At 44.5% G+C, this 18,721-nt stretch overlaps 1 long non-coding RNA gene across 1 annotated transcript; it reads left to right on the top strand.

Moving 5' to 3' along the window:
- The first annotated feature begins 3,259 nt into the window (after window positions 1–3,259).
- On the top strand, window positions 3,260–18,369 carry LOC146798208 (uncharacterized). Its single transcript, XR_014969128.1, has 3 exons — window positions 3,260–3,385; window positions 5,219–5,337; window positions 18,258–18,369. It is a non-coding gene; the product is annotated as an uncharacterized LOC146798208 (long non-coding RNA).
- Window positions 18,370–18,721: the final 352 nt, after the last annotated feature.

Below are 18,721 nucleotides of genomic sequence, written 5' to 3' on the forward strand. Positions count from 1 at the left end.
CCAGAACACCCCGTACCTGATCCCAGAGACGTTTTTTCGTTCCATTGAATCTGAGCAGTGTCTATTGCTATGGAGGAGAAGTAGCCCCGGAATCGCACTTAAAAAACTTCTGAGAGGAGTATAAGAAGGGGGCCTCGCTGTTCCTGACATACGGAAGTATTACTGGGCGTCTCAGCTAGTCAATATCAATGGGTGGGCCTTCACGCCACTAGAGGAACCAGTGAACAGGGTAGACCGCTTGGCATTCGGAAATAATAGCTACTTGACGGAGCATTATCGGAAAGGGAGGGGTAATCCGCTTCTCCCGTTACATACCCTAACGGTGTCGGAAGTCTCGCGTAAGGCAACCAAAATGACTGAGTGGGCACATAAACTTACGGTACAAACTCCTCTTTGGGAGGGTGGACAATTGGGTGAATTGACACGACTAACGGGCTTCCAGAAATGGAGCCTAATAGGGATTGACCGTCTTGGGGACGTCTTTAAGGCCGGGAAAATGGTGGACTTCGACACCTTGCAGAGCCAGTTTCAAATGGGGAGGGGGGAGTATCTGCGGTACCAACAGCGGTGCCATGCGCTTCATTGCCATCTCCATGAAGGTACCCAGCTACCTGACTACTCACCACTCGAGGACCACCTACTCCTAGATCCCATGATTGATAAGGCCATTTCCCTGACATACCGGAAACTGATCAACAACACCCCAGACTGTTTGGGCCGACTGCGGGAGGCTTGGGAGTCTGATGTGGGTCTCTTAGAGGATGACGATTGGGCTGAGGCGTTACAGACCCTCCGGGAAATAGCTATAAGAGTACGATTCCGGGTGATTCAGCTCCGCATTCTCCATAGATCCGATGCTTCCGTCCGAATGGGCACTTGCGAGACTGACAAATGTGTGTGGGGTTGTGGTGAGACAGGGTCCTTCTTTCATATACTGTGGTCCTGCCCTAGGATCCAAACATACTGGGAAGGTATAACTCGAGTAATGATGAACGTGGTGGGTGAGGACGTCCTGCTTGAGCCAAGGTGGCTAATTTAGGATGTGACTGGCGAAACGACGTGGCCGCAATGGGCCATGACCTGGCTACCTCTGGCGGGAGGGGTGGCCAAGAGGAACATCGCCCGAGCATGGGGAGCAGGGTCACGACTCACACTCGCAGCCTGGAAGAAAGATCTTGACTGGTGCTACGGGGCAGAACAGGTGATCTACCAGACCCGGGGATGCCCACGGAAAGGTGAAAAGATATGGGGTGCCTGGGCCAAGAACACAGGTTATAGTTGAAGGCCGGAGGGAGCAGGGTGCACTGATGTGGGAAAATTGATGCCACAAACTCTGTCAAGGGAAGGTTGTTGTTGCACAGTGGACGCCTATGAGGGGGGAGCACGTCGTGCACTGTGAATCCTAAATTGCATGTCTCTTGAAATCTGCTGTTATGAACCGACAATGTACTGAAGCTTGTTTATGTTCAATAAAAAGACTTTAAAAAATAAAAATAAAATAAAAACAAATCTCAATGAGAGGAGATGCAGGGGTTCTGGTGCCTGGTGACATTCAGACACTGGCTGGCAAATGGAATTGCATTTGGCACTCCTTCGATGCGCCAGCGGCGTGTCCTCTGTCTCGTCCACTGCGCATCCGCAAGTAAATAGACGGCTGATTCCTAAATGGCCTGCTGAACAGTAGGCTGCTAAGCGCACTAACGTGAAGGTTGAGGCTGTCTAATCAGGAAGCTAAAAATATGTGACCTCTGGCTCTTTCCGCACAAATGGAACAACCGAGGCGGACTGGAGAGCAGAGTAATTTCATCAAGATCGCCCGCCTAAGGGATCCTCAAATTCCAGTAATGATCGATCCCTCCTACCCCTTATTAAAGACCCAGAGGTGGCAAACTGTGCAAACTGAACAAATAAATACAAAGGCAAGGCGCAAAATTAAAGAGTGCAGGGCGAATAGAGGTTCAAATAAAATAAAGAGCAGTGTGCTACTGATCGATAGAGTCTTCCCTGAATCAGGTGCGTATCCGCGCTCGCATTGTGATTAAACATGTGCTGATTCCTAAATGGCCTGCTGACCACTAGACTGCTAACCACATCAAAATGAAAGGGGTGTGTTTAGGGCATCCCTGCCAACTACAGAATAGCAGTGGTATATATTAATTTTTGAGACCGAATTCCGATTGTAAAATATAAGGGGTAGATTTATGTTTCCTGGCGCATCCCTGCAAATCAGCACGGATGCGCCAGGAAAAATGCGCCACGCAAGTTTACCCTTTCGCCACAACAGATGCGCCGCATTTACAATGCAGCGCATCGTGGCGCAAGGATAAACAGATGCGTGACGCATCTGATGGTGTAAGGGCGGCGCATTGCTGGAGTCGTGTCGCAAGCACGACGCAACTCCAGCAATGTTTAGGGGCTGCCCATACCTAACATGCAGCCGCGGCCCGTGGAGGGTGTTCTGTGGGGCGGAATGGCGGGGCGGGGGAGGGGCAGGGTGGGGGGTACTAAAAACCGGAATATGGATAATTGGAGGTAAGTAAACAATTAAATAAATAAAACGAATTTCGTAGCGCGTGCTGCATCGCAATTTGCGATGCAGTGGCGGTTTTACCATTAGGACCGTGGGGCGTTGCCCCTCCTATTATTATTGGTACCATTTCAACTTTCAAACTTTTTTTAAAAGAATTTTTTTTTAAAGTTTGAAAGTTGAAAATACTGGCAAATTCATCGATTATTTTATTTATTTTGCTCGCGACTCGCGAGAGTCGCACGGCGGCGTCACGTCATGTGACACGAGCCGAGCGGCGCGCACTCAGAGTCATTGCGGCTGTGGGACGACAGCAGTACGCTGTGCGCATGTACGGTTTGACCGGCTGCCAGGAATGATGAGGAATCCAATATGCGCAGCAATGCTTTCTATTTACAAACATATTGTTGACAGGGGGCTGGGCCGAAATTGCCGTCCCCACTAGTAGCAAAATGAGCGGCGAGTTTCCCTGCTCACACACGTCAATCCTGGCGCTCTCTGGCAGTGTATTGGCTGCCGCTGCTCGTGTAGAGCACGGTTTACTTACACAGCCAGTTGGCACCGCGGTGGTGGGAGGGCCGCCCAACATAGCAACGAACGGCCAATCACTGCAATGGCTTATGTTAAGCCATGCAGTGATTGGCCGTTCTGCAATATTTCTACCATTATGCTGGGCAAAATCAGAAGTCATCCTCCTTGACCCTAGTCTAGTCTGCGCCGGGCACGAGTAGACGGGAGAGGACTAACTGTGAGACACGGGTCCGTGACACGACACGAGTCATCATAATCACTGGCAACTTCGATCGGATACAAGTGTACTACTCACTCAGTGCTCCAGTCCCCATTGTTGTTACCTAAGTAAGTTAGCAGCACTGTTTGTGGCAGTTCATAATCTATTATAACAGGACAGTGCTGTGGCTGGTATTATTTGCATGGGAGGGCCTCCGATTCACCGATTGCTTATTTAGTATGCGGCGGGTAGAATAAAGCTACAAGGAGCCACTATGCTCCAGAATGGAGAGCATCTGGCGTTTAGTGCATCCACGTTACGATTTGGACAGGGTTCCCCATGTTTTGCACGTGGTGTTCAGTGCTTTAAGCCCTTGTTTGTTAGAATATTATAAACATGCCACTTACACTTTATTGAGACAAGAGGAATAAAAGCATCACTGCACAAGTACAATTTACTGTCTCCAATAAAAGACATCGTGATCCTCCGTAATGCCCCATTGCCCCTCCCTCGCACAGCGGGGCCTTTGTGTGCGCACGTGGTGGTGTTTGGGCCGTGACTTTTCACCTCCAGGTTATCCAAGACAATGACATAGAGTCCGACAGCGGCGGGTAATGTGCAGAGAAAATGCGGGCTAATTACCGTCCGTCTTTAGCTCACGGCTATTATGATTAACCCCGTCAGGAGTCATTCCCCTTCAAACGAGTATAGAACTGTGAACTGGGCAGTGTGTGGGCATCATCACTGGTTATGATTAATAATCAGCACAGCACTTAGTAAAGGGAGTTCAGTATTGAAAGTTTCAATTTGAAACGGAAGCATAACTGTGACATGAGGCCTCAGCTTCGGGTGTCCTTATCAGCAAAGAACAGCAGCAGACTGCGAGGTTCAGCACGAAGGATACCCGAAGCCGAGGCCTCATGTCATTTCACTCGAGGCATCTGCTTTGAAGAGGCCCCTTTACGAGCCTGGGTGCGGTCTGACTGTGTGGGAGGCTCCAAGCCTCGCATGACAAACATGCATTCTCACCTGTTTTAGTTAGTCTCTCCCACCACAGCTGCGATGCAGTTTACAGGCTCTCCTCTAATCTCGCTGCCAGCACTCTTAAGCCTGATAGGACGTCCTTTAGTTCTAGGTCTGCTTTTAAACTTGAAGATTCACAGCTTTTTCACTCACTTTTGAAGCAGTGAGATCGTTGGCCCTGAGGTTGTCAGACCATTTTATTTGTAGATGAGCCAGACAATTTATGGGGAGAGCTCAGCCAGAGAAGAGAAGGCTTCTGGGGGATCACGAGGCAGAGGGGGCCAGGATCCCACCGGGCTTGTGCCTGTGAACTGCGCACAGATCTCAGCTGCCGGCACACTACCTATCTTTGCACTATTGAGTGAAGTGCAGAGGAACAAGCAGGGCAAAAGTCCTAAAAAAAGAAGTAGGGGGACTAACCTAGTTAGGCAGTATGCAAGTGACATCACGGTGCGCGACATCACTGCGCACGATATCACACATGGCATCACAGGAATTGATATCATTGAAAGTGGCATCACAAGCCACGACTTTACAGGAAGTGGCATCACAAGAAGTGACATCAGATCTAAAGCCCTCACATATATGTTTAGCAGGTCTATTGTGTATGTTTGAGCGCATTGTGAGGATAATTCCACAGTGAGCTATGGAAGATGATATGTGACTTCTACACATTGAAATCCCCCAGTTTTATGTAACACATCCTGTACATTCAATTACAAACTTATATAATTTATTGTACATGTAATATGCAAGTGTTGATGTAAAGCGCTCTGACACCCTGCATTTGAATGAGTATGACTACACAAGAAAAAATAATGGGGACTTAAATTATTTCAATGCCTCCTCAGGGTAAGTAAGCTCTACATAAATGCAATTTGCTTTGTGTAAATACTGGGAAAGACCAACACTAAATATTGTTATATTTTGCTTTTCAGCATCTGGTAAAGCCTCAGGCTGCTTAACTATACCTAATTTTTTGGCAAACAGGAAGAGGCACCAAATCTCCTTTGCTGCTTTTCCGCCTCTACAACAGTCAACAACCCCAGCGTTTAAGGTAAGGAAACAGATGCTATATTTTTTACATTGTAGTTAAGGGCTATGTATGTTGTCTGCATGGTGGGTGGTGTCTACAGTCACATTAGCATCAATTTTATTTGAGGCATATAACTGTGTAATCAGTATTAAATATCGATTTGAATGTTGAGCGCTCAACGGATGTATGACGTTACAACGCATACATTTACATCGCGGTACATTACATCGCGGTTTTTACAACGCAAGTCGTTACAACGACTTGCGCTAGGTGGCGCTCTAGGACAAGGAATAGGATTTAGGAGTAGTATAATTTACTATTCCAACTCCAGTCTACGTACAGTAGGGAAGGTGTTGGATAGTAAATTATACTATTCCTTGTCCTAGAGCGCCATCTAGCGCAAGTCGTTGTAACGACTTGTGTTGTAAATACCGCGATGTAATGGCATCGCGATGTAATGCCCGCGTTGTAAATGATGTTTCCCGCGCTCAACTGAAGACAATGAATTGGCTCAGGGATAATAACGGCTGTAAACCTTGTGTTCCCAATGTTTGACTTTCTGTTTCCCTTTTTTTAATTTGAAACATTCTACTGTCATTGATTGGATGGAATGTAATAATAGCCTTTTACCGCCCACCTGCCTCTGGCGATACCGGTTGTTAAAGGCCCTCACTCTTGCCTTGTAATAGGCCCTTACCTGTGGCTTGCTTAGGATATATGTCTGCTTGAGTGCCTTCGCAACCAGTGTGGAACACCAAGGGAGCAGGCTATAAGGCTATATTTTTATCAGTCATATTATGCAAAGGGGAACCTTTGGAGATATACAAGCACAAGATATGCATTTATACAGTAATATGATGTATTTACACCAAACCTCATACGTTGTACTTTGATTATTGACAGGTAACTTTATTATTGGTAAGACACCATGAATACAGTAGAGCTACTACTTGCAAAGCCGTTCATTGGACTGAAACGTGAAGAGAAATTAATTGTAAAACAATTAGGACCTCATCAACCAGACCTAAACCTACAGCAAAGTTCTCAAGACAGAGGGAAGATTTACACACGTTCGTTCTCAAACACCTGGTACACAAAAGTTGATTGGCTGACAGGGTGTACTTCTACAAATTCTCTGTTCTGCTTCCCCTGCTTGCTGTTTGGTGGTGAAATTCCTTGGACAAAAAAAGGAGTAAAAGACTTGAAGCATTTATCAGATAGAGTAAAGAAGCATGCACACACAAAAATACATATGGAAAACCTGACGAGACTTGGAATGTTGGGAGACACACCGATTGAAGCCCACATAAGCGACGCGTACCGCAAAACAATAAAGAAACACAATGAAGCAGTTGATAGGAATAGACACATACTAATCATTGATTGCATTCGTTTCTGTGGTGCTTTTGAACTGGCATTACGAGGGCATGACGAATCTCAAAGTTCCGCAAATCCTGGTATATTCAGAGGCCTTGTGGATTTAATAGCTAGCATAGACCGTGAAATGGAAGCACATCTAGCAAGTGCTACAGTCTTCAAGGGCACCTCTAAAATAATACAAAATGAACTGCTTGAGTGCATGCTAGAGATTGTAAAAAGCAATATTGTACAAGAGTTGAAAAACACCGACTTTGTGGCTATTCAGGCTGATGACACCACTGATGTGGCCACTAAAACACAGTCTGTACTGATCTTTCGGTACCTTGATAATGACAGCAGAGTTGTGGAGAGGTTCTATGGTTTTACACATTTAAAAGACTCTACTGCAGAAAGCATTTCTTCGGCTATTCTACAACAGCTAAATTTGATTTTTCCAGAGCAGCCTCAAAAATAAAAACTGATTGCACAAGGCTATGATGGTGCTGCAGTAATTAGTGGAACCACCGGTGGAGTACAAACAAAAATTAGAGATGTGTACCCTAATGCCCATTATGTGCACTGTTATGCCCACCAACTTAATCTGATTATGCAACAAGCAGTAGGAAAGATCTCTGAGGCAAACATATTCTTTATGGATATAGGAGGAATGGCAGCATTCTTCACACGTTGCCCCAAAAGAACGGAGGTACTTAATTCAATTGTCAACAGAAGGATTCCAAAGGGAGGCACAACTCGCTGGAATTTCCACATACGTACAGACAGCCTAATATACCAATATAGGGTTGACCTTGAGAAATGTTTCGACACCATAGAAGCCGATGAAGACTTTGAATTCAAAAGTCGGAATGAGGCCCGTGGCTTTGCTAGAACACTGCAAGACAGGGAGTTCCAGTTTTTCCTGTTTTTGTTTTTTGACATAATGCCTCATGTTGACGCACTATATGAGAGGTTACAAAAACGTGAAACAGATACTGTCTCTGTGGAAAGTGCTACCACCGACTTTGTCACCAGCATTAACAAAGTCAGAGAAAGGGTTGACAATTTAGATAGCAGACTGCCAAATGATTCTACTTTCTCCAACCGCAGAAAAAACATCAGCAGTCTGGTCCGAATTGCAAAAGAGATATGTGACACTATCATTCTGCAGGCAAAGGAACATTTTTCTTTCACAAACCATTTGGTGACTGCCAAATCACTGCAAAGTGATATGTTTGCAAAATATGATAATTCCTTCCAATGCAATTTCTTTGCTTGCTTTCATTCAGAACATTAACATGGAAAAGTCACTTACGGAGACAGTGGCTTTACTAAAAATAGTAATTACCACTCCAATGACAACAGCAGAGGTGGAACGATGTTTTTCCACTTTGAACAGAATTAAGACATTCCTGAGGAACACCATGATTCAGGAAAGACTAAATGCATTAGCAATGCTCTCAATAGAGAGAGATCTAGTTAACAGAATACCAGACTTTAATCTTCAAGTTATTGAAAAGTCTGCTGCTCTTAAAGACAGACGTGCTGATTTTATCTATAAAAAGTGAACAATAATTTGAATGTTGCTACTTTGCGACCTGTGTACTTATTTGTTAAATAAAAAACATCTGTGAGGTACTCAGAAATGCATTGTATCTCGAAGTCTGTTAAGAAGCTCTGTGGTTATACTGAATAAGCAGCTACCTATGTTAAATGACATCTCTTTATTAAGGTAATAACTGCACTTTCACAATTGCTTTATTAACCTTCCTCCTTTCTCAAATTTGCTTGCAAATGCACCATTTGTCCATTCTATTTTAAAAAATTTCTTGGGGGGAGAACCCCCCCGAACCCTCCTTAGGTTGTTTGGGCTCGCTCGCTGTGCTCGCTCGCTACCGTGCAGTATGACTCATTTTATGCCTCACCACTTTCAAAAGTCACCAGCCGCCACTGCTCTTGAACACAGATAAAAAGTTTTTTGCAAAGATTATAGTCGATTATATTTGTCCTCCTATGTTCGGATTAGTTTTACCAGAACAACTGAGAATAATCCCCAGTAGATTGACTACTTACAACCTTAGAACCTTTTTGAGGCAGTTTCACAGCTGAATCCTGACACACATACAACAGTGACTTTTCTAGAGTGTGAGAAGGCTTTTGATTGTGTTGAATAGGAATTTGTGTTTGTGGTGCAAGGGAAGCTGGGAGTGGGTAACATGTTTCTGAAATTGTCCGGTTTCCTACACACTGCCCCTAGGACCAATATCCGAATAAACAACTTCATCACTGAACTCGTTAGTAAGGGTAGAGGGTCTTGGAAGAGCTTCCCACTTTCCCCACTACTGTATGCTATTGTTTACGAGCCATTTGCATGTGCAGTGATAGAATTACATGTGTATAGAGGGTTTTGATTCCCAGGATACAGGCTGATAGCCTCACCTTTTACTTTATATTGAAGTCTCAACTATGGACCTTTCCTTAGTCCTTAATAATATAATATGATTAGACGAACTGGTGGTGTATGGATTAACTTCTTTTCACAATGGTGATGGATATCCCGTCCACTGAAATATAAATCCCCTTATATCCTATGGGAATTATATTTCAAAGCATGGGATATCCGTCACCGTTGTGATGGAGTAACCCATCCGGCATGATCTAAATCAGGCCCATAAGTTAAATGGAATAGCTGCGATCAGGTATTTTAAAAAAACGTTGGAACCATTGGGTAATGGTGAAGCTTTCAGTAGTTATGGAGCAGTTAGAGTGTGAAGTATGGTAGCTGATAGGAGGATAAAGGTTATAAGAGAATGATTTGAACAATTGATAGGTGTAGCCACAGCAAGAGAGGTGAGAATGTATCAGGCCAACAGATTATCTACGAAATGGCCGAACTAATCCATTGCCTATTAGAGGGAAGACTGGTCTAGGTTCATTGCTTTAAGGTGGTCCAGCCTGCTTCGTCTTTTGGGGGGTTTTCAGCCAGAGTTTAACTCCTCCATTAAAACCACTTTCCTGGGTGGACTTAACAGTCTATGAGTGGTTAGATTATCAATTAAGGAGTGAATGAGTGACAGCAATGTACATGATTGAAACTATGAAAGATTGTTTTTAGTGGGTAGACATTTTCCTGTATTATGTCCAAATTATGTACTTTTGGGTGCTCGTACCAGACTGCCCATTTTTTGCACGTAAAAGCGGAATTTTACATGCAGTGTTGTAGCACTTGGGTAACACTGAGTATATTGCCGACATAGTTGATAAAATAGCTATATTTCAGGTATTTCAAAAAGGTGATGAGATGAGTAAGTAGCTCATGAATATTAACTGACTGAGTGTTAATCTGTGCCCCAGTGATTCTATTCAACATTGCACGGGCCATTGTGGGGGCAGAGTTTGTTCTAGGACCTTCCATGTGCCCAAGTGAAAAGAACTGAGCTTTTTGCTGCATTTGGTATACTCTATGAGAATTTTATGTGGACACTTTCTGTTGGACTTGGCCATTTTTGCAGGGTTATCCCTAAACATTTTGCTTCTTCCTCCTATTTTTTTCTGACCTGTTGTTGTTGGCTTTAGGTCTCTGGGCACTTTCCCACTGCGAATCAGTGCATATGCTCTCTGTGTAAATTGTTGTTACAATTGGTTCTCCCTGATTTACTGGTAAGTCTCTAGAAAAGTGCATGGAAGGGCCTGTAAATCAAATGCTACTAATGGGCCTGCAGCACCGATTGTGCCACCCACATGAGTAGCCCTGAAAAGGTATCTCAGACCTGTCACTGCAGTGTCTGCGCACAGTTTTGTACTGCTGTGTTGACCTGGCAAGTGCAGCACTTGCCATGCCCTAACCTTCCCTTTCCTTTTCTTACATGCAAGGCACCCCTATGGTAGGCCCAAGGTACCCCCTGGGCAGGGTGCAGTGTATGTGAAAGGTAGGACATGCACTGGTGTGTATGACATGTCCTGATAGTGAAATACTTACTATTTTGTTTTTCACTATGAAAAGGCCATCATTCTCCATAGGATAGAATGGGAAATGCTTTGTAACATCTTACAAGTATAACTTCCCATTGGGTCAAGATAGAGAAATACAGCTTAGCTGAAGAGCTTTGAGGAGGAGTACTGACCCTTTGCTGTGTGCTGTGTCGGGTTGACCTGCAGTTGCTGTTTCTGCCAAGGTGAAGACAAAGACAGGAGCTTTGCTTTGAACCTGCTTGAAGAAGATCTCCTAGTGCCTATGTGTTCTGGCCTCCTGTTCTGAAGTCTCAGGGCCATAAAGACTTAACCCCCATCTCCTCTGAACTCTCTTGCTGAGAGTTCTGACCTGCCAGGAGGTGTCTGTTCCGGTTTTGGGCCTCTAGAGGTTGTTCCTGCTGTTGGGAACTGGAAGCAAGTTGAAAGAAGTAACAAAACCAGTTTCCGACGCTGTCAGCAATGCCACTGTGACGCTGCGACCTGCACTGGGGCCCGGGGCACCGTTCGTGAAGTGAACGAAACACCGCCCAGCCTGCTCCTGCACCACAGCTCCTATGTCCTTCGACGCCTGCAGTTATCGTCCGTACCCTACGCCAGCGCTCACACCAACTCTGTCATCACCAGCGCCTGCATCCTGTTAACGCGCCACCGATAACTGCAGAGGGTGACTCCATGAACTCGCCGACTTTGCATCGTCCCTGGAACCGATGCCTCACCACCAAATGCAACCATCTTCCCCTGTCCTGGACATGACACGTTGCCTCCTCACAGATACAGCGCCTCTCCTCCCCCGTGGCAGCCTGGGAGCCAGCCTCGACCTTGGCACCGACGCCTCACCTCCACGACGCCGTGCATCGTCTTACACTTTGTTTCCAAGGTTCTGTTTGTTTGGGGGTCCGTGTGACTCCATGCCCGACGTTGCACTCCTTGCGGTCGACACCCTACTTTGGATTTATCGCAGTGCCGATATCGCAATAGTCCCAGGTGGAGCTATTTGTTTTCTACAAGCTTTATTTTTGCAGTAACTGTCCTAAAGTCACATCTTATTACCTGTACGTTGAATTTATGTTGTTTTGGTCTTGTTGAGTTTAGATAAAGATACTTTATTTGTCTAAACTGGTGTGGTGTGCATTTGTGGTGTGACCACTGTATTACTGTGCGTTTTGAGTACAAATAGTTCACACATTGCATTTGGGATAAGCTTTTCTGCTCGTGCTAAGCTACCCTGGGTGTGAGCAGGGGTTATCTAAAGTGTGTATCCTCCTTACCCTGACTAGAAGCAAGGATCCCTATTTGGACAAAGGTACCTAACTCTGCCAACTAGAGACCGCCATTTATAACACTATACAATCCTTTATAATACTGATGAATGTTTGAGAAATGTGCATGTTTATATCCATGAGAATGCAGAGGAATAGTTCTGAGAACTATGAATGCTATACTGGGAAATCTGAACCTATAAATGATTAATTGGTAAAAAAGAAAATCACACACTGAGATAAAACAATTTTAGCAGGTTAATTTTGGTAACCAATCTTACTGGGGACTGGCAAAAGGATGGGGCAAGGAGGACAAACACAAAGTCACTTGACCTTGAATATTATGTCAGTTCCCAGGGAATAAATAATTGCAAGTGCTTCTAGTGAAAATCTCATAATATGATTCGCTGAATGTATATGTTGAGATTCAGTGTGCTTTTTCTTGAAGATTTCCCATTCCAATATGGCCACTAAGACGGCACTGATGGGAAGAACAGAGCAATGCTCAAAACGTTACTGGGTTCTCTTATGTAGCCCATATCAGTACCAGAAAACTCACTGAGAGGTTGAGAGAATGAGCCATAAGTTCAAAATGTTTCTTCAAGGGCACTTGTTCCAGTGAATGCTACACTTGAGAGATATTAAGCCCCGCTGTCATGGTTACCGGAACACATGGATGCAAATAAAGCAACACATACGGAATCACCCGGAGCAATGTATTTATTCATTTAAATCCACCCAAAGACACGTGGGAGTCGTCAAAATAACCTTTGCTAGCAACTTATGAGGGAAGCGAGATGCCCAAGCTATTTATGTGATGCCTGCATCACATGAATAGCTTGGAGGATTAGAAGGGCACAATGGCAGTTTTTTGGTTTTAACCTACAGACAGGTAGCTGTCCATTGTTGAAAACCTATTGGCCTATTGGACCCTATTCACACAAGCGATTTGTTATTACAATTTAAATTATTTATTCTGTAACCAATAAATTACAGTTTAATTACATTTAAATGGTAAATTAAATAAAAATGAAATCTAAAATAATATCAACATAAAACTTAACTTGTAACCGCTTTCACACAATGAATTTTTAATTTATTAAATAAGAAATCATTCAAATATATAGCATAATGAATTAAAAAGTAAATGAGGTGTTGAGATAGTGTGATGTGTCTTTTTTAGTGTGACAGTCCTAAGTGGCAAGAAGTTACGGAAGGGTGTTTTGATATATTTGTTTATTACATTCATGTACATAACTTTCAACAATTTTTAGTTAACTTCATTAATTTTACCCATTCATGATTATTATCATATCTGCACCTGGTGGTGGAAGTGTTAACAAACAGCTGGAAAGATATTAACAGTAATTTTACAGTCGTAAATGTGGTTAAAGGAGTCTCCATCCCCTTCATTGGAGGAGGTGGAGTCGCATTAGTCTAAATCTAGGCAGAGCTCTGCCTAGGCATAGGTGGAGATCTGCATGTGGGGAGATCACTACATATAAACTTACCTTTGTGAAAAGAGAACTTTGTCTTTAATCATTTCCACAGTGGCGGTCGATGAAATAATAAATGGTGAGGCATTACATACATAAAAAGAAACACAAACATTATGAAAACACATTACATTAAAAATGAAGAGAAAGAAAAAATAAACTTTCACATACATCATCCTGCAGTACGTTCTCGATGCTCTCAGTCTCTTACTCCAGACACCTCAGAGCATGATGTGACGTCACACAGCCTACTACTTTATCCAATCCAGATGCTGTTCTGGTGCTGTGAAGCAGCATGAGAGAAAAGTGCCTGTGTTGGATGGAGCAGGCTGCCTCAGGCTGCCTCATTACTCCAAAAGGCACTGGAGGCCTTTGCCTGCTCTCCTACCCAGCTGCCTAAGGAGAGGGTTGAATTGCGCATGTCAGGTTGGTCGTAGTAAGATAGCCAGCCAAACTTACATGCGCACTTGAAACAAAGGGGCCAGTCCTCATTGCTGCCAATCAGCAGTAATGAGGTACTGGCCCCGCCCCACACTCAGCAGAGAGTAGAAAATAAAATGGTAATAAAATAATTTATTACCATTTTATTTTTCACTTTTTCTGCAGAAGTGTATGGGGGTGACGTGCCTCCACTCCCATGGAGGAACCGCCGCTGATATCTTCCCCATATTCGTATGTTTGTTCCACTCCTAGCCCATTACTTCATTGCCATTATTTGATTGGCTGATTTGCATCCATCCATGATGATCAAAAGGGAATCATTTTACATATTGGTTTCTGCACCCCATGGTACTATCTGGCCACTCAGTTTGTGGCCCTGCTCCTTCATGTTATTCAATCCCCTCCACCCCCATCACCTGCCCCTTGCTGCACTCTGCTACTGAGTACTGAGCCGCAAACGCCCCCCACCCCCAATACCCAGCAATGCATGAGCATTCTATTGCTTTGGATTTAGATTCCTCACCAGTGGCATAACACAGGCCCACGCCCCCCCCGTGGTGCGGATCCTCCAAGCTCCAGGAGCCCCCTTAGCACACTACTCTGGCCAGAGCACTCCTGATTGAGTCCGGAGGGGGCCCCTCCACATACCTTGCAGGGAAGCCCCCTCAAGTTATGTTACACCAGTGTTCCTCAGATTGGACCTGATTACGAGTGTTCTTTTAAATCCATTGTTATTTGTAGTCCCCTGAGTTTCTGATATTGAGGGTCCTTTAACTGTCACGGGGGTGGAGTCCTGAGAAATGGCAGTTACCACCCCCATCAGAATTAAAGGGACACTCCTATTGAAGGCATATGAAGCCACAGACAGAAATATCAAATACAGTCACCCACCAGGACTGAATGAGAAACCCTCCTGAAGCGAAAGAGGTGGGAAGCATGCACCCATGCCTCCATGCTACCGCGTTTCCTAGCGCGGCTCATTTTCACAAGTCATTGATATGAACCGTTTGGTTGAAGTGAAGCAGCCAACATTATACCCCGCCCAAACTAATTTTGCTCAATTAAAACACTGGAATGGAAATATGCTGTCTCTGTGATTTTTACACCCCAGGCATAGCACATTTCCTGCCTTTCACTTAGAGTCTCGAAGGCATAGCAATTTTTATTAATAAACATGATAATTTCACTCCTCATAAAATTATGGGAAACCCAGAGGGCTAATCTGCCAGCTGCCGGTGGAAGTGTGGAACCTGTCTAGTTAGTAAGCTGTTATCTTGTTCAGAAAAATTTATCAACGTGATCATTACAAATTTGTATTTCTTTATTATTTGAGAGACAAACATCTGAGCAGAAAGTATTTCTGACTGCATACAATCAGTTCTGTAGTGTACCTGATCATCATTGTTAAACATATTGTACCCTTTTTCGTCAGATATTCCTGAGCATTTTAGCCATATTTCAGTATATGTTTCTGAAGTTTTCTTTGAGAAACACCAAGCGTGAGCAATAAAAATGCATTGCCTATATGCTTCTCTAAAACTGCGGGGTCATATCACTAAAAACCTTTTTGAAGGGATGGTTTTGACTACAACAGTATGGTCTATTATGTATAGAGGACTGCGGAAAGGGCTTATCCAACATTAGAATGAGGTAAGGGAGCCATCAGCACCATTCAAATGAAATTTCAAACTACCTTCTTGCAGATCAGCCAACTCACACAGCCCCACCGTGTGTCACACTGCCACCTGGTGAGAATCCAATATCGGGACATGGCAGTCAATGTCAGTTGGAACCATCTGCAGAGACCGTTTCCAACTCACATTGTGCGGAGGCTGAGCACAGCTAATGTCCATCAGGTTTTGAAATTTCCCCAGGACATCAGCGGTAGCCTTTGAAGCTTGGGATTGTGTTTTTAAGGAGTATTACACTCGAAAAGTGACCCGCACAAAGCCCCACCCCCCTCTTGATGTACATGCTCCCTCAGAACCACTCTCATGGAGGTGATGGACTTGAGACCCCAACCCCTTCCCAGGTCCAGCTTCATCATAGTTCCCTCCTCTCCAACTGTGAATTGTTTTGGAGGTCACCAGTTCTGTTCTTATACTGAATCGCGACAGCTCATGTCGGAAAACGGAAGGTAATTATCGGAGGCGGACCAGCGCCATTTTAAACCAGAGACATTCCATAACACCCACTTGGCTGAAACACCCAAGGGGTTCTCTTGATCTACTCGTATTGACAATACCTCAACAAGTACCAACTGTTTCCTGTACAAAGGGTAATGAAATTTGAGTGATCATAGATTGAATCCGGGAGGACGTTGATAGCTCTCCCAATCACCTAGATTGGCCCATAGTACTTGATAATTCACGCAGAGACCTGCGACCAGTGAACGCTGATTGTAAAGCAGTGGGTGCCGTGAACTGGCAACAGGTTTCTCCATCAATAAAAATGGCCCCCCATAACTTGTTCCGCACGTGGTACTATAATCCACCCTACAAACGGACTATGAACATACAGAATGGAAGAACCTGCTCAGGCAATGTGAAGGTACACACTGCACATCACTATATGGTCACCTTTATATATCATCGGTAAATCAAAGTGCACCTCAACAAAGCCGGAGTATGAATATTGACCAAGAGACTGGAAGTCGCTATTCTGGGGCACGATCAATGAAGAAATCTCAATGCAAGGCAATATCCCATAAACAGGCAAGCACTGGCCCTGGCCCTGCACTAGGGTGACCACCCGTCTGAAATTTTCATGGACTGTCCGTAATTTAGCCCTAATGTCTGTTGTCCGTGATGAATGGGGTAATGGACAGCATTTGTCCGTAATCTTAGCCTTTCAGCTAAAGGACAAATGTTAATTTCCGCAATTCAGATTCCCCAGCTGGAGTATAAGGGAAGCTCAAGTGCTGTGATCCAGAGGAAGGGGTAAACAGATGAAGGGTGTGCTGTGTTCGTGGAGTTTCACTCTGCAGAATTTCACAGAAAGTGAAAAACCCTTTGAACTCCACCTAACTCAGTGCCAGTGGGTGGTGTTATGCTCGGCTACCTGTTCGCATTGATTGGTGTGATTAGCGTGCTCCATGTAGCAATAAGAGCACAAACAGCACCACGCGGTCGCCCGCACTCGCGGCCATTTTGTTTTTCCTATTCTGTGCATGGTGCTGGGCCTATGTTTGAATCCTAATTATATCTTTGCCATCCTAGCTTTATTTAAGTTATCCTCCATTGTTTTACATTTGTTTCCTTAGTGTGTATATTTGTGTATTTTACATTTGTGCCTCTTTTTTATTTTCTGTGACTTTTATTACTTTTCCCCTAACTTCCCCAACTTCCTAATTTCTCCCTCTCTAGTCTATTCCATCTCTTCCTCCTGTCTTTCTTTTTTCTTATTCACTCAGGGCCATGCCACAGCATGGGAGGGGTGGCACCTCTGCAGCAAACCACATACCCTGTGGGCACCGGCTCCACCTGGGGGTGCAGCCTTGTGCCAGGCTTGTGCCTTGTGTGCGAGAAGGAGGTGGCTGCACCCGATTTTTTGTGCAGCTCCACCTCTCCTCCATTCTAGCAGCAGGCGTCAGGCACGGGAGTGGGTGCAGCCTGCGGGAGTATCGGCTGCTGTAGGAGAGGGTGTGCCACTGTATTTGCCAATGCACTGGTATCCGACGCACCCAGCTGCAGCTGATACACCGCTGGGTTGGCTTCCTGGACTGGGAGAGGGACCTGCTCATCCTGCTGGGTGTCCAGTTTGAAGGGCTTGGTGAGAAATAGTCATTATTATTACTAATTTGTGTCCTATCCTATAATGCAAAATCTGTTACCAAATAGCATGCTGTTCAAACTCAAAGGTAAGTTAAGTTCCCGTAACCTTACGAATATTATGTGATCCAATTTAAGCGAGCAAGGTGCTTGGTGCTAAGTAGTTCTGCTCGTTGCTGTAGGCGCTTGCTGGGGCTGATTATGTAAGAAGTAATGCTGACTCCTCCGTCCTTCTGTCACTTAGATAGTGGCACGATGGTAGTAGTTAGTAATATCTTATTGGTGAGTTAGCGTTCTCTCTGTCTTTCTTCTTATGTAGCTTGAACAGTCCCAAGCAATCTTCCACTGATGTAGTATGCAAAATATGCATCTATGCATCGAAAAAGAAAACTGACTGAGTTGGCTCTTCAAAGGATTTATATTTGTGAAGCAAATATTAAACATTTCCAAATGTAGTTTAGCATATTTGAATAGGGATTAAGTTAGGTTTCGGCAGTTATGAATAGGTCAACTGGATAATACAGGCATTCTATTTGAGAAAAGTATAATGTCAATATGGTACTGCATTTGCTTGTGCCTGTCAAAATATTTACTAGGAGATTAACTATGCCACTAATCTATTTTTGTTATTTTCTTTATCTCTTCAGCACCCAAGGCAAGAATAGGGTATTAGAGGGTGCAGCCGAGGAGGGTGCCACCACCAGTGTCGCGGCGGGTGGAAGTTCCACCACCAGTGCCATGGCTGACAGCTCTCCTGGCCCCAGTAAGTTCTTGCCAATATTATTTATTTCTCTAACTGTTACCTCTCCCCATTAGAATGTTTTTTTGTGCATGTCACACATTGTACCAACGAAGGTACATAAAAAGGGGGGCACAACATGCGCCTCCATACACAACCCCCCTGGTCTCAAATGCCCAGAGGCCCTGTTTTGAGCCCTCTGTTTCCCTTTCTGCCATCCTTTTCATGGGTGGGTTCCCGCCATGAAAAACATGGGAGCAAGGGCAGTCAAAATTCTCATGGCAGTGCCTGCATCGGCATTTGGCTGGTGTTGGTCCAGCTGCCAAACTTGTAATCAGGCTGTTGGACTGGGCGGTCTCAAGACTGCCGTAC

This window comes from Triturus cristatus, chromosome 9, assembly GCF_964204655.1.
Source record: "Triturus cristatus chromosome 9, aTriCri1.1, whole genome shotgun sequence".
Lineage (NCBI taxonomy): Eukaryota > Metazoa > Chordata > Amphibia > Caudata > Salamandridae > Triturus > Triturus cristatus.